Source organism: Ailuropoda melanoleuca, chromosome 19, assembly GCF_002007445.2.
Source record: "Ailuropoda melanoleuca isolate Jingjing chromosome 19, ASM200744v2, whole genome shotgun sequence".
In the NCBI taxonomy this organism is placed as follows: Eukaryota; Metazoa; Chordata; class Mammalia; order Carnivora; family Ursidae; genus Ailuropoda; species Ailuropoda melanoleuca.
In genome coordinates, this window is record NC_048236.1 from 19,017,136 (window position 1) to 19,042,101 (window position 24,966).

Consider the following 24,966-nt stretch of genomic DNA (forward strand, 5'->3'; position numbering starts at 1 on the left):
GGGGATCAGACCTTCCAGGGGGAGCACAGGTGGAGTGCAACCGGGAAACAGCACCTTTCTTGGTGGGGCCATGGGGTGCCACACCAGCCAGGCACACATGGAGGCCAGCGTTCAGTCGGTGTAGGCTGAAGTGGGTGCAGCTGTCCCATGACTGTCTTCTAGAATTTGTCAGGCTTGGCTGGCAGTGGCCAGTGGTTCAGGGGTAGGGGCGTGATGCTCAGCCAGTCCAGGAGGCTCTGGGCAAGCTCCGCCAGTAGTCACAGGGCACCAGCTGTAAGACACACTGGCATTGAGGAGCAGGATACCCGGGTGGGGTGAGATAAGTCTGCAAATCCTGCCTTCCCTATAGACCACACCGATGGCCGCCTCATCGTACTAGTCCACCTTTTGTTGTAGGAGATTATTGGGGCCACAGAGGCTATCACGGCTCAGGTGGGTCACCAGGATGGCTCCTACCCAGACCAGGTGCCTCATCAACTTCTAGAAGCTCACTGGGGTTAGAGCTGCCTTTGAGCAGCACTGTAAAGCCATTGATGGTGAAGAGGGTGGCATCACTAAAGCCTTAGGGGAACATGTAGCAGCAGGGCCCCTTGAGCCTGAGAAAGCCCACTGAAGCTGGTGGCTCCAGCAACTCGGCCACTTAGCCTAAAAATGCTCCCAGGCCCTTGGAGGCTGGCAGCTGCATGCTTCCTACCCAGAGTGTGCAGTATCAGTCTGTTGTGGACTTGGGTGGTTAGCTGCCACTTTTTGCACCAGAGGTGGCAAGGAGTGGGGGGTGGGGATCACTTTCTTTTTCTCATAGAAGAGGTCTTATCACAAATTTTTTCCTTCTCACTGTCCCCACCTCACTACCTCAGAGCTCCTTCTCTCCCCACCTATTGTCCTGAGTCTCTGGATCACTTGATAGTGCTTTTTGGGATCACCACTGGGGCCACTTGAGGGATCAAGAAGGAGCCAATCCTGCTGTTATGGAAAGTTGTGGATCTGGCCAACAACAAGTACACAGTAACTGGCACAAAGTACTAGTTAGACCGGGTCAGTTGGAACTGATGGAAAATTGTAAATAAACTAATATTCATGCCAAAAACCTATCCTCCCTGCAGCAGGTGGACCCAGCCCTGAAACAGTTTAACCAGTCAGTGAGCAATGAACCGAACATTGGGGTAGGAACTTCCTTCTGTGTCTGTACTGATAGGCAGCCTCATGTCAGGCAAATCCTACATTCCATGGCTTCCAGGAAGAATGTATTATTGCCTGAATACTACTACCACTACTTCTTCTTTCTCTTCTTCCTCTTCCTCCTCCTCCTCTTCTTCCTATCTTTGAAGAGAATTTAAGAAGTATTACTCTGGTTCATCTGATATTGATAAACTGGGTATTGCAGCAATGACACAGTGTTTAAATTTTGAGAATAGTTCAGTCTCCCAGTATGGAACCTCTCAAGTTAGATGTGGGGAATATAATTTTAGCAATGATTTCAGAGCCCTATAATCACAGCTTTTCAGATCCAGAGATAGTAAGTTCCAAATTTGAAAGTGGCACTTGTGGCAAGATGGAACTTATCGATGATAGCACTGTAGTCAGGACTTAAGGTTTACTGTGGCAGTCCAGATCAAGATGTTGCAGGATTCTTCAAATGACCTGATATTGCTGTGGGAAGTACAGCACTTTGTCTGAATGCCCAAGGTGGAAGGAATAGAGAAGCCCCAGTTAGGTCTGTAAGTGAGGAGCACAGAGACCTAGCACTGCAGAGGCTCAGACATCACATGGAGACCAAGTACATTGAGGTTTACAAAACAACAGGTGATGATTTTCTTAAACTTGCTGATGGTACATCCGAAGAAGTAGCCCAGTTCCTCTCCAAGGGAAAAACAAGTCTTTATCCGTATGTGAGTGCTGACAACTGATAAAGTGGTGGCCTTTCATCACTGGGGGGAAGGAAGACATCTTCTTTGTAATTTCCCTGGACAGTAGGCCAACAGGAAATGCTTTTTGTCTTCTTTGCTTGTGAAGAATATGCACAGAACACATTAAGGAGGCATAAGGACTTGTTGGGTAAAAGATACATTAAACTCTTCAAGAGCATAGCAGCTGAAGTTCAGCAGGTGATGAATCAATCCTCAGTCCCTTTCATTTCTCTTCTAACCATTATTCTAGTGCTGCCTCAGACTCCTCTAAACATTAAAGACCATATACACCTTTGAGATCTTTCCTGTGCAGGCTCAATTCAGGACATCCTGGGCTTTCTTGGGGGAGTCTGTCTTTCTTTCTTTTTTAAAAATTTTTAAGAATTTTTATTTATGTATTTGAGAGAGATAGAGAAAGCACAAGCAGGGGGGTGGGGAGGAGAGGGGAAAGCAGGCTCCCCATTGAGCAGGGAGCCTGATGCGGGACTTGATCCCAGGCCCCCCAGATCATGACCTGAGCCGAAGGCAGATGCTTAACTGACTGAGCCACCCAGGCATCCCTTGGGGGCGTTTTCTACAGATACTCAATGCACAGGGTTCACATAGTATAGAATCATCAGGGCTACCCGTAAGAAGATGCCTTTATCCAGATGAAGTCTACAAAGCATTTCCAGCTGCACAGAAGTGTCCTAAAATAAAACAAAACAAAACAACAAAGAATAAACTGAAGGAAGACATGTCAAAGTCTTTTAGTATTTGAATGAGGAAGTGAACTTTGTGTTCATGGGATGGGGCACATTTTGTTGGGGTTTTTTTGTTTGTTTTTTACATTTACCAGTTTATTATATAATAAAACATATGATAAAAGATACAGGTGAACAGCCAGATGAAAAGGTATATAGAGTGAGGTCCCAAGCACAGGAACTTCTGTCCTTGTGGAGTTGGGGTGTGCCACCCTCCTGGCATGTGAATGTGCTCACCAACCCATAAGCTCTCTGAACCTCTTTCTAATTGAGATTTTGTTATGGAGGCTTCATCACGTAGGCATGATTGATAATTAACTCCACTTATAGTCCCCCTCCTCTCTAGGGGGAATGAGAGGTAGGGCTGAAAGTCTCAAGATTCTAGTCATGCCTTGGTCTTTCTGTGACCAGCCCCCATTTAAGAACCCACCAAGAGTCACCTCATTAGAAAAAGACATTTCAGGATATTCCAAAGGATTTAGAAATCCAGTGTTGGATGTTTCTATTACTCAGGAAATTGCAAAGGACTTAGGAGCTCTGTGTCAGCAATTGGGATCAAACATAAAATGTTAGGAAAAAAGATTCTCCTAACACCTTTATTACAAGAGGTTTTGGGAGCTCTGCGTCAGGAATCAGGAGCAGGTATATATGCACACACATATTGCTTCACATCAGGTAATCTGAGTTTCTTTTTTTCCTCCCACACCTCACCTTTACTCTCTCCCCAACTATGCGATTGATCTGGTTGAGCCAAACTCCTAGGCTTTTCAGATTTTCTTAGATGAAGCCACAGCCCTGGTGCCATGAGGCAGTGATGGGATGCCTGTATTAGTTTTCAGTTGTTGCCTAATTAATTTAAACCAATTTAGTGACTTAAAGAATACCCATTTAATCAGAGTTCTGTAGCTCAGAAGTTAGTCAGGCTTGAGTGTGTAGGGTCTCACAAAGTCAAAAAGTATGGGCCAGGCTGAGCTCTTGGCTAAAAGTCATTTTTTTTTTTTTTTTTTTTTTGTGCTGGCCAAGTAGCCGGAGTGGGGCCAGTGAGCCCCAGACAGACCACCTTACCGTGATTGCTTCTCACCTCTTTGGGAGAGATAAATGCTGACTCTGCTCTGAAAGCTCCCAACTGCAAAGTTTCCTCCGTTAGCTGTGATAGTTGAAGGGAGCCTGGGGACCCCACCTGTACCGGGCTTTTGCTTTCTGCAGTCCAGCTCCCACTCCTGTGCTCTGCCAGGTGGGGGCCTGTGGTTGCAGAACTTTTTAATCTTCCTTAGCACAGAACCTATCTAGATATTTGGCCCCAAAGAAAATAAGTAAACCAAGAAGATGTGGACAGTGCCATTTCTGTTCTTTGTCTCAGAGAGCACATCACTCTGGATCCTGGTAGAAGGAGTTAGGACAGTCTGGCCAGAAGATCACATTATGCTGGGGGCGCCTGGGCAGCGCAGTCGGTGAGCATCTGCCTTCGGCTCAGGGCGTGATCCCGGCATTCTGGGATCGAGTCCTACATCGGGCTCCTCCGCTGGGAGCCTGCTTCTTCCTCTCCCACTCCCCTGCTGTGTTCCCTCTCTCACTGGCTGTCTCTCTGTCACATAAATAAATAAAAAAATCTTTAAAAAAAAAAAAAGATCACATTATGATTTCAGGTATGGAAGATGGCATGGTGACCCCAGGTGCCTGTGAAACAAGCCCAAGAGTCTGGAGGCTCTGATGCCAACAAGTACAGAGAATATGACATTGACATAGAGGATCTGCCAACCCAGAAACCACATTCATGCCCAACAGGAAAGTCAGAGTGCTATAACCCTGAATGTGGCAACTAGTTACTCCATGGAGAAAGAGGATGGAGGGACACAAACAACAATTGAGGAAGATGGCTTGGTAACAGTGACCTTGGTTGAAATCATAGTTGAGGGTCTTATTAGCCACTGCATTCATTAGTGGGATCATCAGTGCAGTTGAGTGAAAAATGTTGGAAGGATACCCTGAAGAGCTAAGAATTATGCCATTCTGTCCGCATGTTTAGAAAAGAGTTTCCCATTTTTCCCATCCCTGAGCATGTGGGAAAAATGATCTGTGGAAATGCTTGGCCATTCCACTTAAAATCCACGATGATTCAAGGGCGCCTGGGTGGCACAGCGGTTGGGCGTCTGCCTTCGGCTCAGGGCGTGATCCCGGTATTATGGGATTGAGCCCCACATCAGGCTCCTCCGCTATGAGCCTGCTTCTTCCTCTCCCACTTCCCCTGCTTGTGTTCCCTCTCTCGCTGGCTGTCTCTATCTCTGTCAAGTAAATAAATAAAACCTTTTAAAAAAAAATCCATGATGATCCTTCCACTTGCCAATAGTAACCGAAGGAAAGATAATTCATAAGACTTGCTCCTCCAAGCATTTGTTTTCTGATTTTTTTAAGTATGTATTTTGTGAAAGTTGATTTAAAAGACAAAATGCATAGAAAATGGAACAAACCTACGTAAGCTGATTTGTTACAAAGACACTATAATTCAGTGTTAGAAACTATGATCACGTCTTTGTTCTCATTCTGTTATTGTTAAAATGCAAAGGGGACATTTATACCAATGGAGTCCTAGAGCCTAGTGCTATGTCAATAAGTGGGATACACATTTTGCAATTTCTAATCTGTTAAAAATCTACGCATCCCCCAGTCTAGTTTGTTCTATTTTTAAAGCTTAATTTGGTGTGGATACTTAAGTAAAAAAAAAAACTCTACTTGGATAATATGTAATGAGCAACTGCTTTCACTTATTTAGATAAATCATTTCAAAGGCATCCATTTTAAATCATAAATAGGAAGTTGATACTTCAGAGAAGGCATTTTGTTTCTCACAACAAGGACACCAGGCAGCCTGCAGGTTTGCTTTACTGCCTTCTCCAGTGACTTGATAACTTTATGACTGAAAGTTTGCCCCTACCTGCCACCTGCACTTCTTTTGGATGATGGGGAGGCAGAGCTAAGGAGACCCCCTTCTTTCTTTTCTATGGCACAAGACCTTTGTTCTGGAATATGGAGATCTCTGTATTCACAGGAAGCTGCTGGATACTCAGTGTTGATGCAGGCTCAAGTGTTCCAGAAAGTAAGAACCTTGATGGTTCCCAAACTGAAAGAAATCCTGTGTGTGCCTCTAGCATGAGAGATAGAACCTGGTAGTTTTCTAACATTTACTTCTGCTTCAGAGGACAAATGTGGGAAGCAAAAAATAATCTTGCAAATACTAATTTTAAATATATAGCTTTAAAATAAAAGATATTCCCAGTCAGGGCACTGGGTGGCTCAGTCGATTAAGCATCTGACTCTTGATTTCGGCTCAGGTGGTGATCTCAGGATTGTGAGATCAAGTCTAGCCCTGGGCTCTGTGCTGGTTGTGGAGCCTGATTAACATTCTCTCTCTCCCTTTGCCCCTACCCTCCCTGCTCGCTCGCTCTCTCTCTCTCTCACACACACACACACACACACACACACACACACACGCTCTCTCTCTCTGTAAATAAATAAATAAATAAATGAGTACTTTTTAAAAATTATATATATATTATATATATAATTTTAAAAAATTATATCTATATCTGTGTATATAGATCTGTAGATATAGGTATAAATATATCTTGCTTGGGCCAAGAAAATTGCTAACTAAAAGTAATTATTAATGATTTAAAACTCAAATCAAATATCAAGAGTAGGTTAGCCTTTAATTGGGTAAGTATAGGTTCTTGCTATTGGTAAGTATAGGTTCTTGCTATTTTTTCTAAGTTCTTTAACCTAGGAATTATAAATATTTTGCTGCTATACTAAAAATTATGGTACCCAAAATAGTGTTAATGTTAAAAACAAAAACATAACTCAGGTTACTTACTGTCCGAGAATGAAATTGCAAATAAGCAAAGGAGGAACACTGAAAGCAACCTGTGGTGTTGGAATAAGGTGGGAAGGATTAATGTGCACTTGTGGATTAAAAAACAAAAAACCCAAAATGATAGATNTAGGTAAGTATAGGTTCTTGCTATTTTTTCTAAGTTCTTTAACCTAGGAATTATAAATATTTTGCTGCTATACTAAAAATTATGGTACCCAAAATAGTGTTAATGTTAAAAACAAAAACATAACTCAGGTTACTTACTGTCCGAGAATGAAATTGCAAATAAGCAAAGGAGGAACACTGAAAGCATAGGTAAGTATAGGTTCTTGCTATTTTTTCTAAGTTCTTTAACCTAGGAATTATAAATATTTTGCTGCTATACTAAGTATAGGTTCTTGCTATTTTTTCTAAGTTCTTTAACCTAGGAATTATAAATATTTTGCTGCTATACTAAAAATTATGGTACCCCAAAATAGTGTTAATGTTAAAAACAAAAACATAACTCAGGTTACTTACTGTCCGAGAATGAAATTGCAAATAAGCAAAGGAGGAACACTGAAAGCAACCTGTGGTGTTGGAATAAGGTGGGAAGGATTAATGTGCACTTGTGGATTAAAAAACAAAAAACCCAAAATGATAGATGAATAGAGATAGGAAAGGAGGGAAGAAGTTATACATGGAAATAAAATACAGATGAATGTGTGTACATGTGTGTACGTATATATGTATATATACACATACTTCTTACCACTGTCTACTAAGTAGGAGGGACTAGAACAAGTGTGGCATTCAGGTAGCAAGGAGCATACTTGGTGCCTAATGTTGGTTTCTAACTACCATCATTCAATAAAACTCCTTGGAGAGCTCTTTGATTCCAGCCCTGGTGTAGGAAAAAATGCAAAATAAATCTTTAGATTTTTTTGGTGTTATAGAAGCCTTAGCCTCCTGAACCATGGAAAGCATTGTACTATAAAGATAGAATGTTTGCTTTCACTTTCCTTAAAATAGTTTTTATATTTCACATGCAATGAGGAATAGATGAGTGGCCATTTGTTTTTTGGTTTTGTTTGTTTTAGTGATGAAACTAATTGATTCCACCCATAACCCTTCTTTCTTATCTCCCAAAGACCCAGATGACTTGCATTCTATGACAGGCGTTTGGATTAGAGTATTAGCTTGCTACGTATTTATATTTCAAAAGGGATGGAATCCTGGACAGTGGTGACATCTTTAGATTGTAAAAAGCTTATCTTCCCCTTAGAAAGATAAATTTATATGCCAAAGTGTTAACCTAAAGATTCTTTCCTATCTGTTTCTAAGGCAACTCAGAAAAGAAGAGGTAGGAGTGAATAAGAGCAATGAATGGTCTTTTTCTCCTTTTTAAATAGAGGAAATTCCTCTTTATCCCTTGCTTAGAGAGTGAGACTGCCACTTTCATAAGATAGTTTTCTACCTATCTCTTCTTGGGTTGCTTTTAAGAGGCTGATGCTGCCATATTATTTTAGATGTTGATTGTGCTATAAGGAAAATGAAGTTGTTTTTTTTTTTCTTTTGTCGGATATTGATGCCTCTTCATATTAGGAAAAACATATACACCTCAACAACTATATATGTTTGTGTGTGTGGATAGATGGATAGATAGCCCTTAACATGTGACTTCTGGAACATCTGGCTTTGTAGGGAACTGAGATACTGCTCTTAAAAGGCTGGCACACAGACTCACTCCAGGGGCCCAGTGCAAAAGCAGCAGTTTGAAAAGTTACTAAATTGTATGTGAAGTGGGTCATTTTGCCAATTTAAAGTGTCTGCCAGAAGGGCTGTTGCCTGTTGAGACTCTTTCCAGGGCCAAAGGTGCTGGTGGGCACCATCTTCATTTTCCTTCTACCTTGTGTTATTGGGTCCATGCTGTCCCTGCACTTTCCAACTGCCCTACTAAAACTTGGTCCTGTACTCTCCCACTGCCTTGCTAAAGCTGGAGGATGTGCCCTGGCTCTGTTCTCTCCCTCTGCCTCACTAAATCCAACAGGCATGCATGGCCCACAGAGGGGGGCTCTCTTTGATCACCTGGCTCTGATGGCCAGAGAGACTTATGTTCCTGGGTGCTATGGGACTGTAATGACTGGTGAGACAATTCTTGTCAGGCTGCCATTCCCAGGGCACTGCACAGGCAGCAGATTGAAACACATCTTTAGTCCTTCTATGGAAAAGGGCTATTTTTTGTCTTAGAGCTTCAGCCTGAAGGGCAGGCTTCAGGCTTGCTATACATTTAGAGGCTACACAGGTGGTCTCAAGGAAGGTAGGCCCAGTAATACCATCTTTGCACTCCACCTTTGCCTCACTAGCTCACTGGTACTTGCCAGAAAGAAGTTTATATACTTGTCTGGAATCCCAGTTTCTTTAACTGCCACCCAGGGAACACCTTCAGATCACCTGGTGTGGAGGCCAGCAGGGTTTCCAATTGAGGCCCCACAAGACTCTATATATTTACATACTTTAAAAAACTCCTGCCTGAGAGTCTGGCTTTAAATCACTCTGAAAATCTTTGCTGACTGAGATCCCTCCCTTTGGAAGACTGACACACCTTTAACAACTGAGACCTATCAAGAACAAGTCAGGCTGCTTAGACAAATACAAAGGTTTGAGAGACAACAAAGAGCTAGGTGAATGTTAAACAATAATGTTTATCTCCTCCACAAGGCCTTTCTTAAAAGGCTGAAAGAGAGAGCTGTTTCACCTAATAGATAAAAAGAAATAAAGAGGCAGAATAAGGAAACGGAATAATTTATCCCAAATGAAAGAACAAGATAAAATTTCAGGAAAAAATAAATCATAATGAAACAAACGTGACTGACCTGATAAAAAGTTCATAGTAATGGTCATAAGAGGCTCACCAGACAAACAAGTCATAGAGCTGAAGAATACAATTACTGAACTGAAAAATATACTAGAGATGTTCAGCTGCAGACTAGATGGAAGTAAAGAAAGGATCAGTCATCCAAAAAAAAGGGTGGGGGGCAGTGGAACTCATGCAAGCAGAACAACAAAATGAAAAAAAAAATAATTTAAAAAGTGATAACAGTTTAAGGGACTTAAAGGACAACATCAAGTAGAATAACATTTACATTATAGGGATCCTAGAAGGACAACAGCTTGTGAAAGGGACAGAAAACTTACTTGAAGGACAACAGCCGATAATTTACTTAATGGGTTGAAGGAAAGAGACACTCAAATTCAGGAAACCTGTTAAGTTCCAAGTAGAATGAACCCAAAGAGATCCACAAAAAGACATAATTAAAATGCCAAAAGTTAAAGAGAGAACATTAAAAACAGCGAAAAACAACTTGTAACATAAAGGGGGCTTTCATAGGTCCAGCAGCAGATTTTTCAGAAGAAACTGCAAGCCAGAAGGAATTAGCATGGTATATTCAAAGTACTGAAAGGAAGAATCTTTCAACCAAGAACACTGTACTTAGCAAGGTTGCCATTCACAAGTGAAGGAGAGAGAGAGTTTTCCAAACAAGCAAAAGCTAAAGAAATTCATTGCTGATTCTTGTTTCTGATCTTAGAAGAAAAGATTCCGGGAGCAAGATCAGGAACAAGACAGGGATAGCCACTCTCCTCACGTTATTCAACAGTTTTGAAGTCCTAGCCAGAGCAATTAGGCAAGAAAATGAAGTAAAAGACATCAAAATTGGAAAGGATGAAGCAGGACTGGTGACTATTCACAGATGACATGATTTTATATATAGAAAATCCTAGACTCCACCAAAAAAATGTTAGAACTAATAAAGTAATTCAGTAAAGTTTCAGGATACAATATCAATATATATAAATAAGTTGGGTTTCTGTACAGTAACAACAAACTATCAGAAAGTGAAACTAAGGAAATAATCTTATTTACTATTACGTGAAAATAATGAAATATCGAGGAATAAATTTAAGCAGTGAGGTGAAAGACCTCTATACTGAACACTGTAAGACACTGATGAAAGAATATGAAGAATACACAAATAAAAGGAAAGACACCCTTGCTCATAGATTGGAAGAATTACTATTTTTAAAAAATGTTCCTCTTACCCAAAGCAATCTATAGATTCAGTGCACTCCCTACCAAAATTACAAAGGTATTTTTCACAGAAATACAACAAACAATTTTAAAATTTTTTGGAAACACAAAAGACCCCAGATAGCCAAAACAATCTTGAGAAAGAACAGAGCTGGAGGCATCACACTCCCTTATGTCAAACTATATTACAGAACTATAGTAATCTAAACAATGTGATATTGGTATAAAAATAGACATGTGGATCAATGGAACAAAATAGAGAGCCTGGAAATAAACCAACACATATATAGTCAATTAGTTTATGACAAAGGAGGCAAAAATATGGGTAAAAGACAGTTTCTTCCGTAAATGGTGTTGGGAAAACTGGGCGGCTACATGTAAAAAACAAAACTAAGCTATTATCTTATATAATAAATAAAAATTAACTCAAAATGGATGGAAGATTTGGGTGTAAGACAAACTATAGAATTCTTAGAAAAAAACATAGGCATGAGGTCCTTGACATCAATTTTGTTGGTGATTTTTTTAGATCTGACTCCCAAAGCAAAGGCAACAAAAGCAAAATTAAACATGTGGTACTACATCAGACTGAAAAGCTTCTGCACAACAAAGAAATCATTAACATAATGAAATTGCAAAATACTGAATGGGAGAAAATATTTGTAAATTGTATGTCTGATAAGGTGTAGATATTCAAAATATATAAAGAACTCATACAACTCAATAGCAAAGAAAAAAAAATCCCATTAAAAAATGGGTAGAAGATCTGAATAGATATTTTTCCAAAGACACGCAGATAGCTAACAGGCACATGAAAAGGTGCTCAGCATCACTAATGATCAGGGAAATGAAAATCAAAACCATGATGAGATATTACATCACACCTGTTAGAAAATTATCAAAAAGATAAGAAATAACAAGTGTCAGTGAGGATGTGGAAAAAAGGAAATACTTGTACACTATTGGTGGGAATGTAAATTGGTGCAGCCATTAGGGAAAATAGAAGGGTGCTTCCTCAAAAATTAAAAATAAGAGCTACCATATGATCCACCAATTCTACTTCTGTGTATATATCCCAAGAAAGTGAAAAAAAATGAATTAAAAGAAACATATGCACACACCTGTGTTCACTGAGGCATTATTTACAATAGTCAAGATATGGAAATGACCTAAGTTTGCATTGATGGTTGCATGCATAAAGAAGATGTGGTATATATAAAAAGGAATACTACTCAGATATAAAGAAGAATGAAATCTTGCCATTACAACAACCCTGATGGACCATATGGGTTTTGTGCTAAATGAAATAATTCATACAGAGAAAATAAAATGCTGTATGATTTTACTTATATGTGGAGTCTAAAAACAACAACAAAGAAAAACCCAAAAAGAAATGAACAAGCATAACTCATAGAGAACAGAATCGCAGTTACCAGAAGGGAGAGGGCTTAGAGGTGGGTGAAAGGGGTAAAGGAGGTCAATAGGTATAATTTTCCATCTATAAAATACATAAGCCATAGGAATATGATGTACAGCATGGTGACTATAGTCAATAATATTGTAGCTCATATTTGAAAGTTTCCAAGAGAGTAAATATTCCATGTTCTTACCACAAGAAGAGGAAGGAGAAAGAAGAAGAAAGACTCATTGATATCTTGCACCCCCATTCAGTCACATCATATCTGTGGTATTTATGCCCCCAGTTTAAAACTTCAGTCTAATTTTATGGAAACATTAGACAAGCACAAATTGAGGAACATTCTACAGAATCAATGTATGACTAAAGTTTTAAAAAATATTAAGGTCTTGAAAGACAAAGAATGACTGTCAAAAACATTGGTGGAGTCCAAGAGACAAAGCAGTCAAATGCAATGTTGTATCCTTAATAGATGCAGAAATAGAAAAAAAGGACATTTGTGGAAAAACTGGTGAAATTAGAATAAAGTTATAATTTAATTAACATTATTATATGAATGTTAATTGCACTGTGGTTATATAAGATGTTAACATTCGCAAAATCTGGGTAGGCATGTATGGGAACAATATTTTTGCAAATCTTCTGTAATTCTAAAATTATTTAAAACTGAAAACTAAAAAAATATGGCTAGGAAACACATTATGAGAAAATAAATTAGAAATGTGTTGTTCAAACCTGGTAGTATAACCAATATTTTACACTCTGTTTTATATTTATTTACATTTACGTATCTCAAAAAGACATTTAAGATATAATATTTATGATCACAAAACTATTTGAAATATAAGTAAGGAAAAAGCTGAAATGAACACACAAAAGTATCAGCCATTGTCATTTGTTCAACTAAATGTTCAAAAGCTTTTTAGTGTGAATCTGTTATGCAGTAGGTACTATGATGGACTCTAGAGAAGCACAAGTGAACAAGACAGAAATAATCTTTGCCTTCAGGGAACTTACATTCAATTTTGGTAATAGATTAAAATAATCATATAACGTAAGTGTTTAGTAACTAAAATAAATGCTATAAAAGCAACAAAAAGGTGGGTAAGATGGGAGGTTAATGGGTATGGACAGACCTACTATAGAAAGAATGGTCAGGATGGTTCTGGGAGCAAGTTAGGTAGGGTGAGTCCTGGACAGTGGGGAAAAGCTGGCCCTGCAGAGAAAGAAAGAGAAAAAATTCCAGGAGGAAAGAAAAAAAGAAAAGGGGAAAACAACAACAACACGCATGTATAGCAGTCTTCTAGAGCTAAGGCTGTGGTGTCCTGGATGAATTAAGTGATTTGAACTTAGTATGTGATGAATGTAGAGAGACAAAAAGATTCAGACATGCAGGACCTAAAAGACAATGAAAATGTGCTTGGATTGTTATTTTTTGAACAAGATGGGAAGTTACTGAATTGTTTTAAGTAGGGAAGTGAAAGTCAAATTGGAGGGGATAGAAAGGCGTGGACTTTCAGGAAGTGTTTCCTTTCAAAATTCAGAAAATATATAATGGTTTCTGGGCTGAGCACAGGCTTACATTGGAACTGTAGAAAAATAGCTTGAAAAAGCTTTGCAGATAGAGTGTTATGGTGACCTGGATATGGAGAGTGAGGGAAAGGAAAAAATTGAGACTGACAGATTGTTGTATTGCGTAATACTGTGAGAAGTAGTGAAGGAAAAGAGAAAGAAAAGAGGGTTTGTTTGCTATCTTAGCGAGGTCATCTAACCCTCCAAGAGTTATTTTGTTGTTAGCCATGATGGGAAGGTTAGAGTCAAGAGTGAACAGGAGCTAGAAGGTAGGCATTGCCATACATTTATTTTTAAGAATGCTATTTGAAAGGTATGCTAGTGGCACAGAGGTAGCAGTGTTTTCCCAGTAGAATATTAGAGATGTACTGTTGTTGTTGTTTTTAACTTTAACTTTCTTCTAATTGCTGATGTACAGTATTCTTCCATTATAGCAATGTTGATATCCCCTTAAGTAATTGTGTATATGTGGTAATATTTCTGACATGGATAAGAGGTAAGGAAGAAGAAAAGATTGTTCCTGGGTGGCTCTGATATGTATTTTTCCATCCTCTACTTTAAAATATTTCACAGAGTGAATGTATATTACTTTACAACTTAAAGCAATGATAGTTATAATGTATTAACTAAAGCAAGCGTTCCAAAATTTGCTGGCTTGTTGGAAAAATAAACTACCACCAAATAATTGTTATAGATGGATATCAATCGATTTCAGAATCAAATAGTTATGTTTTTTTCACCTTGCAAGGGAATTAATATATTAAATATAAAAGCAAATGGATATTGGTACTCACAAGTCTTGTAGACTGAAATTTTATTTTTATTAATGCACATATGAGTCTTAGAAGTTTCCTAAATTTTACTTATTGGAATGTAGTTAGTATAAAGAGAAATTGACCAATATGATTTTCTTTCTACTCTTAAGTGTAATGCACATAATTCACATGAGTGGTTGACCTTGACTTGGCTTAAAGAAATTAAGTGAAGCTTTCATGCTTAAAAAAATCATTTAAGAAGAATTATATTATTCCATCCCACACTCTTAAAGTGCTTTGAAGTAATATAACTGATATCTAGATTTTAAAATCACATGGTATATTTTTTCAGTCACATCTTCCCCAAGTGTGAAAAACTAATATATCCTACTGAATATGTATATTTTGCATTTCAGTGGCAAAGAAATTTCATACCTCTGTTGAAACATAAGTTCCTTTTACTTTTATGTGGGTTTAGTTCATTTCCATAAAAATAAAATTTTGTCTTTTCCATAGCATGTTTGGTAGCAAGGAAAAGAAAACCTATTCAAATTAGTTGATAGAAAAAATGATTTTAACAATGAACACCCATATGCAAGGAATGGTACCCCGAAACAAGAAATGAGAGTACAATGTGAAGTATAATCAAGTCATAGAATGACTGGAACTGGTGGCTTGGTCACTCACATTTGCTTTTTGTTTTGTTTTGTATTATTGTGTTTTTATTTCCACTTCCTTATAAAGACTTGTTTCTGCTCACCATACATGTAGTAGCTGGTGCCTGTAACTGTTTTGCACATGATCCTGGATTTTCAAAGTCCTAAATCCTGTTCTTAATTTTCTGTAAATCTGGACCTTCAGTGTCCAACACTGCCTATTCATAGACTCAGAGACTTGTTTTCAATTAAGAGTAAAGAGAATTTAGTTGATAACTAACTAGGGCTGTTTCAGTTAGCTAAAGCTCAACATTTAGATTAGGGGTAAATGTTCTGTTATTACCAAGAAAGAAAGCACAAATTAGACTTTTATCCATTTTCTTCAGTTTGGAGACTATTAAGGAGTTTCAGACTTGCATCCTTGACCAAATGTATGTAAGTATAGTAGTAATTCTATTAAACCAAATTCTATCAATATTTATTGAAAATTAGCATCAAGTTGACAGGTGTCATGCCAGTTGATAAGTCTTGCTGAGTATAGAGTTGAGAAGGATCCTAAGGCTTAATCTGGGTTCAGTAGTTAAAGGTGCCTGTTAATAGTTAGTGGTCTAGTCAACTGGCATGGGAGAGTGAGAAAGAGACTAGAATGCCACACATTTGCCATCATATAAAAGCAATGAACAAGAAATAGAAGAATGTCAGTCCTCAGTACCAACCTTTTTTAATTGTTTGTGTACAAAGAATCATCTTGTGAGTCATAAAGAATTCCAGGTGTCCACTCTGGAAATTATTATTTAGTAGGTTTGAGATAGATAGGGTTCCTTAATGAGCTTTTCTTTCAAGCACCCACATAAGTCTGATGGCACTGGAATGATATTCATACTTTGAAAGCAGTGTTTTCTTTAACAAACTTTCTGTTCTCCTTATAGCCCCCCAAATGCCAATCAACTAGATAGTTCATCAAAATGATAAAGTATCTGAACTAGTGAAAATGTGAGAGGCTAGCCCAAATATCTGATCTTTCACATGAATTCTTGCTATAAACAAGCAAACAAATAACTGCAATATATTTTATTCAGATTGTTTATACAGCCCCAAGCATGGAGTATCCTTGATGTCCTAGGGTATCTGTGATGATTTTATGGGTCAATTTATCTGTAGATTCCAGCAACTAGACCTCGTTCTGACTTTTGAAATGAGCTCAAGTGATTCTGATCACTTTTTCCCCAAGTAGTCCTCCTATGTACTCTTTTCCAAGAAACCTCCTTTCTTTAATTTTTCCCTATATTTGTGGCTTAAGTGCCTTTTCCATCCGAGATGCCTAGCAGTTTGCTAATTACAGTCATAGTCATTTTTGCCCAGGTTTAAATGTAGTTTCCCATGTGCTTTGATGCATGAATAGTGCAGTTTGATCCCTGTTCATCATCCAGGCACTTTTTATCCATTAAAATAGCAGTTCCACAAAATCCTAGAGAAATTGCAGTATAGTATAGTGGTTAAATACTTGTAAGTTGGCCTAGACAAAATGGGTTTGAACTCTGACTCTGTTTACTTAGATGTCTGAAATCATGCAAGATTGTTACATATGGATGGATGGTAAAGAATATTTGAGGAAATGTGTTTAATTCATTTCCCTTTCATAGCGCTGAAGAAATTAATAGAAAATTTGTTAATTTGACTCTTGGATGAAGAGCTCGGTTTTAAAGTAATTTTCACTGGAGGAAAAATTTAAATAAAAAAAGGAGTTAGAAATATAGTTGTGACTGTTTGGTAAGATCCTAGCTGTGCAGGGCATTTGATTATATGACCAGATTCTTATCATTCCAAATTGAACTGCACCCAATTAGCACTGCAGACATGATCTTTTCTAGAGCCAATATTTCCATTGCCAAGATGTCTTGTTTGCTTGGATCATAACAACACAGTGGCAGACCTGCCCGTCATGGCAGTTTCCTGCCTGCATTCCGAATCCTGGCATTCAGAGACCTGAGCTCCATGCTAAGGGACCCAATCTCCCTTACTTGATTCCACAGTTCCTTCCTTTTTTTTTTTTTTTTAACTCATCTACTCAGAATTATCTAATCACTGCCCATAATCTTTATGACAGAAATTGCTGTTTGCCTGTTCTTTATCAATTCTCATCTTTTTCACCAACGGAAAGCTGATTTTGCTGGGAGTGAAATGTGCCTGGCAAAGAATGTACAAATAGGCTCTACAAATAGGGGTAGCTTGTAACTAAGACCCTGTACAAATAGGGCTAGCTTGTAACTAAGACCAGATCGATGAGCCTTAACAGTAGTTTTTGTTCATGAAAATCAGGAACTCAAAAAGCGGAGAGCGTTTAAGCCAACTGGCATATGTCATTTTATCTTTCTTCTTTCTTACTGCCTGAAAAGCAAATGGGATGGTGAGAATCCTAGTGATCATCTTGTAAGCATGAGGTTACTTTGAGGATGGAAGCCCAAGGATGGTAGAGCACATATATGGAAGCAAGTAGGAAATCAATAACATCATTGAGGTGGCCTGAAAAGGCCAGCTGTACATTTCATTATTTGAGAGTAATGAGTTCCTCTCTTATTTTAAGCGTTATTTTCTAGTTTCTGTTACTCATAACCTAACGCATTTATACATCACTCTGAGAGAGGTAACTCAGATAAAAATGATTCTGACAATGGTTGCATTGAATGCTGCAATTTTCCAATAGGACATTTCTGGTTTGTAAACATATTTCTTTCTTTCAAGTACAGGGGAGTTATTAGGAAAGTTGGGATTTCCAGTTCTATGAGTTGTCAAAAGTTTAGAGGAAATTAAATTCTAAGCTAAATATTTCCTACTTGCCTGTGAAAAGTATTAGCGAATAATGCAGAACTGTAAAGATTTTGAAGAACATAATAATTAAGCGTATATGGTAAAATATTTTCTATAAAATTCCTAATCCTCAAAATATTCAAATCCCTTAAAATCTGTTAGAAAAAAAATTGTCAGTTTTGAGGAATTATTGGAACTTTGGGTGAGGCAACAATTTGTAGTTAGGACTTATCCTGTTTATTGCAGAAAGCTTAACATTTCTGGATTCCACCCACTAAAACAATATTCTACCCCCATTCAATGTAAGGGTCAAAAAATGAGTCCTCAGGAGATGTTAATTCTTCCTCCCTCCTTCCCTCACCTCCCCTGTTGAAAACTACTGCAGCAGCTGGAATTTGAGACAGTTTTGCCTTGAGAACCTGTTTCATTTATTCCTTTATTTGCTTCACTTGTTCCACAATTAAATCTCTATCTCCATTAATTTAAAAGATTGAAGTCAGGTAACCTTTATTTTTCTCTAATGAAATTTTGTCCATCCATGCCCCCTCTTGTTTTGATTCCCATGCAAAATGTTGGAAGATTGTAATCAACGTAATTTTAGCAAGTACATATTAATGAAATAGTTAAGGGTCTATAATGGAAACAATAGGGAATTTTAGTCTAGATCCATTCCTAGTTTGCTACAAACCTTTTAGAATTTATCACTGAAGACTGGTTAACAATATCTTCAATTTCAATCACCTGTTAGTGTTATTAAAATCATATAAAAGCATTAGTGTTATTAAAATCATAAAATCATTAAAATCATCAAATATTAAAATCATAAAATCGTGTAATCATTTTACATGAAACACTGGGATGGTGCTATTTCTTTGAAGTGTAGAAAATTTAAAATGACTATATATATTTATGAATTTACATTTTGAGACTCAAAGAGCCAGATTTATCAGCTTTAGGTTAGTTGTATCAGACATACAACTGTATATAGAGAAAATTGTGAACATGCCTTTGTCTCTTACTTATATTTGAATTTATGTTTATAGTGATTGTGGAAGAATCACAGATATTTATAACCATTCCCCACAACTCACATGTCCTTTATACTGATAGTACTGAAGTATGCTTGGTACGATATCTATTTAAAAAATTATATATATATATTATATATGTACTATATATATATATATATATATATAATATATATGTATGTAAAATAAACACATAGCTTATGCTTTGTGCCAAATTCTGTTTACAAGTATTATGTCATTTAATCCACCTTAAAAACTACTCTATTTTAAAGATGACAAAATTAAGGCACAGAGAGTCTAAAGAACTTTTGAAAGGTTATATGGTTATTACTGTTTGGATCCAGACTGTAATTCAGGTAGTCTGACTAAGGAGTTCACATTCTTAACTTTGATAATAGAAAGAATTTATATATTTTGTGTAAAAATTATTTTGATAAAATAGTCAATTTTGAATTCTTTTCGTTAAATATTTTATTTGAGAGAGAGAGAGAGCTCGCGCAAGAGTGGGGTGAGGGGCAGAGGGAGAAGCAGACTCCCCACTGAGCAGGGAGCCTCACGCAGGACTTGCTCCTGGTGCCCTATCCCGGGGTTCTGGAATCATGACCTGAACCTAAGGCAGATGCTTAACCTACTGAGCCACGCAGGCACCCCTGCATTTTGAATTCTTAAAAGGCATTTTAAGATCTAAAAATTGAGTATTCAGTTTTGCCACCTGGTAGCTGCTTATTCAAAATCATATTCTTTACTTTCTTCAGAAATAAACATCTGAATTAAAAATGCCTAGTGGAGGTTATAGTTTGTGAATGCTCAACAGTTAACCCCTCAACAATGCAGGGGGGTAGGGGCACTGATGCCTGCATAGTCAAAAATCCCTCTAAAACTTTTGACTCCCTCAAAACTACTTAATAGCTTACTGTTGACTGGAAACCTTACTGATAGCATAAACAGTTGGTTAACACATATTTGTATATTATATATATTATATACTGCAATATTACAGTAAAATAAGCTAGAGAAAAGAAAATGTTAAAATCATAAGGAAGAGGAAATACTTTTATAGTACTGTAATTTATTTATTGAAAAAAATCTGCATGTAAGTGGAACCACATAGCTCAAATTCGTGGTGTTCAAGGGTCAGCTATATTTGTTTTCCTCTTGCTATTTTTGGCAATAATGGAATTGGACTTTTTGTTTATATATACTTAGCATTGTGACAGGAGAGCGTATGACAGAAAAGATGGAAAATATTAATCAACTATAAGGTATCAGTATGCTTTTAAATAGAAACTATATAAAGTGCTATAGTATTCTTAATCTTTCCCTAATAACTCATGACACAAAAATGGGGAAGGAAAAGATAATATTAAATTGTGAAAATATTCTGCTAGCATTTTAAGTAACACATTATTCTATATTTTTATATGTCACATACTTAAATGAAATTTTATATAAAAACAGTCTCATAAAGTAGAATCATTAATAAATTTGATAAAGTCCCAAAAAATGACTTAAAATCCCTCCCTCATGCACAGAGTGGAAATAAAAATATACTAACATGTTTATTATATCATTTTATTTCAAACTATTTTCTAGTAAAAAGAACTGGTAAAAATCCTAAAAGATATTTAATTAATTTATTTTTCATGATGTTAAATTCATTTCATGATTATTACTTATTAATGAATGTAATGAAATATAGATGATGTCAGAAAAGGAAATTTTCAAGCTTTTTTTGTTGCATTTTAAAGATAATGAAATTGTTCTTATAATCATCTTAGTTTACTTCCTGAGAAAGTTCTGTTATCAATAGGAATATATTTTCTTTTCAGACTTCCATATTTGGTAAATATTTTTAAAAATGAAGCCTATAAATAATTATAATTTTATGTCTGTGAATTAGGTGATATGTAAATGGAAATAAGTATGAAATGTAGAATTTGTTACTGAATTTATGATTTCCAGATTTACAAACTCATGACCTACAGTTATATGTTTATCATTTGGTAGTTTGTGTTGATAATGTCTGACTATTTAATAACTTGTATGATACAGACACAGAACAGACACTAACAGCTTAAAAAAAAAGACAACCATATTGCACAAACAAAATGTCAGCTCTAGTAAGTCACACAGCAGTTCAACAATTAACAGATTTATGTGTATATGTTCTTTGCCCCCTGGGCCATTCTTTTGGATATCCAGGTGATTTACTCTCTTACCTTTTTAAAATTTGCTCAAATAATACCTTCAAAGTGAAGATCATTTGACTACCTTATTTATTTATTTTTAAAAAATATTTATTTATTTATGGACGGAGAGAGAAAGAAAGAGTCAAAGAGAACACAAGCAGGGGCAGAGGCAGAAGCATGCTCCCTGCTGAGCAAGGTGCCTGATATGGGACTTGATCCCAGACCTTGGGATCATGACCAGAGCTGAATTCAGACCCTGAGCCACGCAGGTGCCCCTCGACTACCTTATTTAAAACTCCATACACACTCCCTATCATCACCCTTATCCTACTTAGTTTTTCTCCATAGCACTTTTTTGTAAATAAGATTTTATTGGTATACAACTATGCTTAATTATTTGTGTATTGTCCGTGGTTGCTTTGCCCCTATAGAAAAGTTTGTCTACGCCCTAAGTAATTAGCTTATTTATTATGTTTGTTATCTGTGACACTTCACAAGATTATAAATTCCGTGGAAGCAGAGATTTTCTCTGTTCTTTTTCTTTTTTTCTTTTTTTTCCTCTTTATCACTTGGGTATCCCCAACGCCTATAATAGCAGTTGGCACATAGTAGGCAATTAATAAATATTGATATATAAAGGGTAGATTAAAGGAATGAAATGTTGATCACTTTTTCTATAAATTTGCTCTGTTCATTCAGTAATCCTTTAATATATTTTAAAACTGTTTCTCATTTCTTAAAAAAATAAGTCATATACAAACTTAAAAGAAAGAAATGAAGCAGTGCATAAGATTATTTACAGCAAACATTATAATTGTGACAAACTGACGACAATAAAAATAAAATAATAAATTATCAACTGATTTATAATATGGCTTTTTAAATATTGTAAATATGTCATGTATTCTTATTTTTATATTGAATATCTATAAACCACTGGCAGAGAGAAAAATCAAGGTGCTTTCATCTCTTTGAAAGTAGAATTGACAATAGATACTGCTACTTTGCTTTTAATGTGACCAGAAATGAAAAATGAATTTATGATGTGGAAAGAACCTAAAAAGAAGAGGCTGGTTCATTTCAGTGTTCATAATAGACAAGGAAAGTAATGTGAAGAATTGTCAGACTTGAACAAAAGATATTAGGAAAGTAGATTTTAAAAAGGTCATGGAAAATCTAACATACAATTCCAACAGCCTTTAGGTGTGACCATAGCTTAAAATGAATGGAAAATGTGTTAAGGAAATCCTGATAAAACAGTATGAGGCACTATCAGTGAGGAAGAAAAGAATAAAAACCTAAGAAACCTGAGTAATTGCTCAAGGTGCTGGTTATGCTAAAAGCTTATATACATGAAAATGTCGAACATTTTGGGTCAGGTAAACCTGAGACAAACTGAGACTTGAAGAGTGATGAAGGCCAAAAAATTCATGCTCCCCTTTCTAAGAACCAAAAGATGAAATGGAAAGTACTTGGCCTACTGATGGTAGAAGATGGTGTACAGATCTACACTGAAAATGAGAAAAAAGAATTGCTCACCTTACTATGGCAGGTTGGGTTCCCAGGTGCTAGGAAACAGATTCTGAGACAGAGATTAGCCTGCAGGATGTTTCTTGGGGGGTTCTCTTGAGATTAACAAATGTGGAAGGGAGCAAAATAAAGAACTGGGCAAAGGGAAAAGATGAGATGCAGTCCCCCAAAAAAGGGCACACGTGGGGTGCTCTGGAGGTGCGATGGACCATCAGAATTGCTCCCAGTTGAGAAGAGATAACCAGGCATTTTATGCCCATGTTGATCAGTCATTGAGTGAGGCTGCCGCTACTAATGTTTGTCAAGATGGTTTTCTTCAACATGGCAATCGCAAATAGGGTTTAAAACTGAAAATGTCTTTTGGCAGCACTCACAGTTGTGTCAGTGAAGGAAGAGGCTTGTTGCAGGGGAGTTCATTCTTGAAAGGAGATCTAGGTGTGCATTATAATGTAAACTACAGTCCACTTACTTGAATAGGTTCTGGGAGTAGTTCCTCCTGGATCCCAAAGGAACATCTTTAGCTAAGATACTTAGAAGATGAAGGTTAGTGGAGTTAAGCATGAGTCATTGCAACTGCAGCTAATGTCAGGACTGTAACAAGACAGCCATCATCTCCATCCAATGATATACATTCTTAATTCCCCTGACCTAATGCTTTATTTTGTGTCATGAAACCTAATCCCTGAGGGTTCTAAAACATTGATTACCATGCCCTTCTTAGCCTGAGGTTGCTTCACTCTTCCATTTATTGTTATTTACCATGTCTTCTGTATCTTTACTGATTTTTGGTCCAGTAAATTTATACATCATTGAGAGTGGGATAGTACAGTTTCCAACTATTACTGTTCATTTGCCTGTTTCTCCCTTCAGTTCTCTGAGTGTTTGCTGCTTATATTCCCATAGTGTTTTTATGTATGTATATTTTTACAAACATTATATCTTCATAATAATGAACACTTTTATCATTATGAAATATTTGTCTCTAGTAGCAGTGCAGCAGCCACTGGCCAAAAACTTATGTTAAGGATATAATAGAAAAACATGTTTGTGACCTTGCAGGCTTCAGTGTAAATGTCAAGAGAAGCGGCCGGGAACGCTTGGCTCCCGTAGCGGCCTGGAACACCCTGCTGGCCCAGCAACCAGGAACGCCCGGCCTGCCCACCGGTTGGGAAGGCCCAACTGTTTTGGTGCAGAAAACTGCTGAAACCTGATTGCTCTTGACAATAGCCTGCAGGGTCCCTAGAAACATGTTTAAGAATAGGCCCCACTTGCTAAACATTACATCACCTGATCCCCTGACCTTCCCCGTGATGTACCACTATCCCGTGACCTTCCCTGTGATGGTGATGCACTACTATCCAGTAGAATGGTTATACGGATCACTTCCTTGATTGATTGTGATTGTGATTGCTTTTGATTGTTGCCAATAAATACGCGAGGTTGCAGCTGTTTGGGGGATCACTCCTGGCGAACGTCCCCTGCACCCGCGCTCTCTTTCGCAAGCTAACCTGTCTGTGCCTGTCCTTCTCCCCAATCGACGAATCAAGGGTGCTGTGGCTGTGGCGCTGCGGGCGGTGTCGCAGCATAGCATGATTTGTTTTAAAACTTATTTTGATAGTATTTTCAGCTCTTTCATGCTTTATTCTTATGCATTATATTTTATCTTCATTATCAGCCTACTTTTTATCTTTATTGGGGATAGAATTTCGAGTTGTGATTGACAGCCCTCTCTCCATCAGTTTATTGATATCATTCTATTGTCTTCTAACTTTCATAATTTTACACTAGAAGTTTTCTGTGTGTCTTTTTTTTTTTTTTTGGTTGCTGTGGCTATTCTCAGGGAGCCACTGGTTTCAAATTCCCGTAGATATATCTTGTGTTGAGGGTTCAGGCTGATTTTTCAGAGTAATCCTGTTGAAGTGTGAAATTTATGTTTTTCCTTGTGCTATGCCTCATGGAAAGTTGTTTGCATTCTCTTATTCCATTCCAGGAGTAATCTGCTACTGCTTATTATTCAGAGTTAGTTGGCTTAACAGTTAGAAGGGTAGTTGGAGGAGTTACTTCTCTGTTGTTGTAATTAAACCTCACCCTTAGGGATGTACTATATTCCTGGGTCTCAAGAACGTGCCCTTATTTTTCCTCACCCTTTAATGACTATTTATGGACAAATGTGTATTCGTGTCCTTTCCTTAGGAAAAGTTTTCTTCCATGCTTTTCCTTCCCCCCAGATGCACTGAGTCTTCACTGATGACTTAAAGGCAGCAATACTTTGTGTCCTTAAACCCATATACTAAGGCTTTGTTTCATAGAGGAGGTAGGAAAGAAAGACCCTGGTGAAATTTCTTATACTTTCTGCACAGCTACTATTTCCCTACCCCAGTTTTGTACCTCAGTGAATACTTTTAGAGCTTTTTCTGATCT

At 37.3% G+C, this 24,966-nt stretch overlaps 1 pseudogene; it reads left to right on the forward strand.

Annotated features, from left to right (window-relative positions):
• Nucleotides 1-651: 651 nt before the first annotated feature.
• LOC105239204 lies at nt 652-23,756 on the forward strand (annotated as a pseudogene).
• The last annotated feature ends 1,210 nt before the right edge of the window (nt 23,757-24,966 follow it).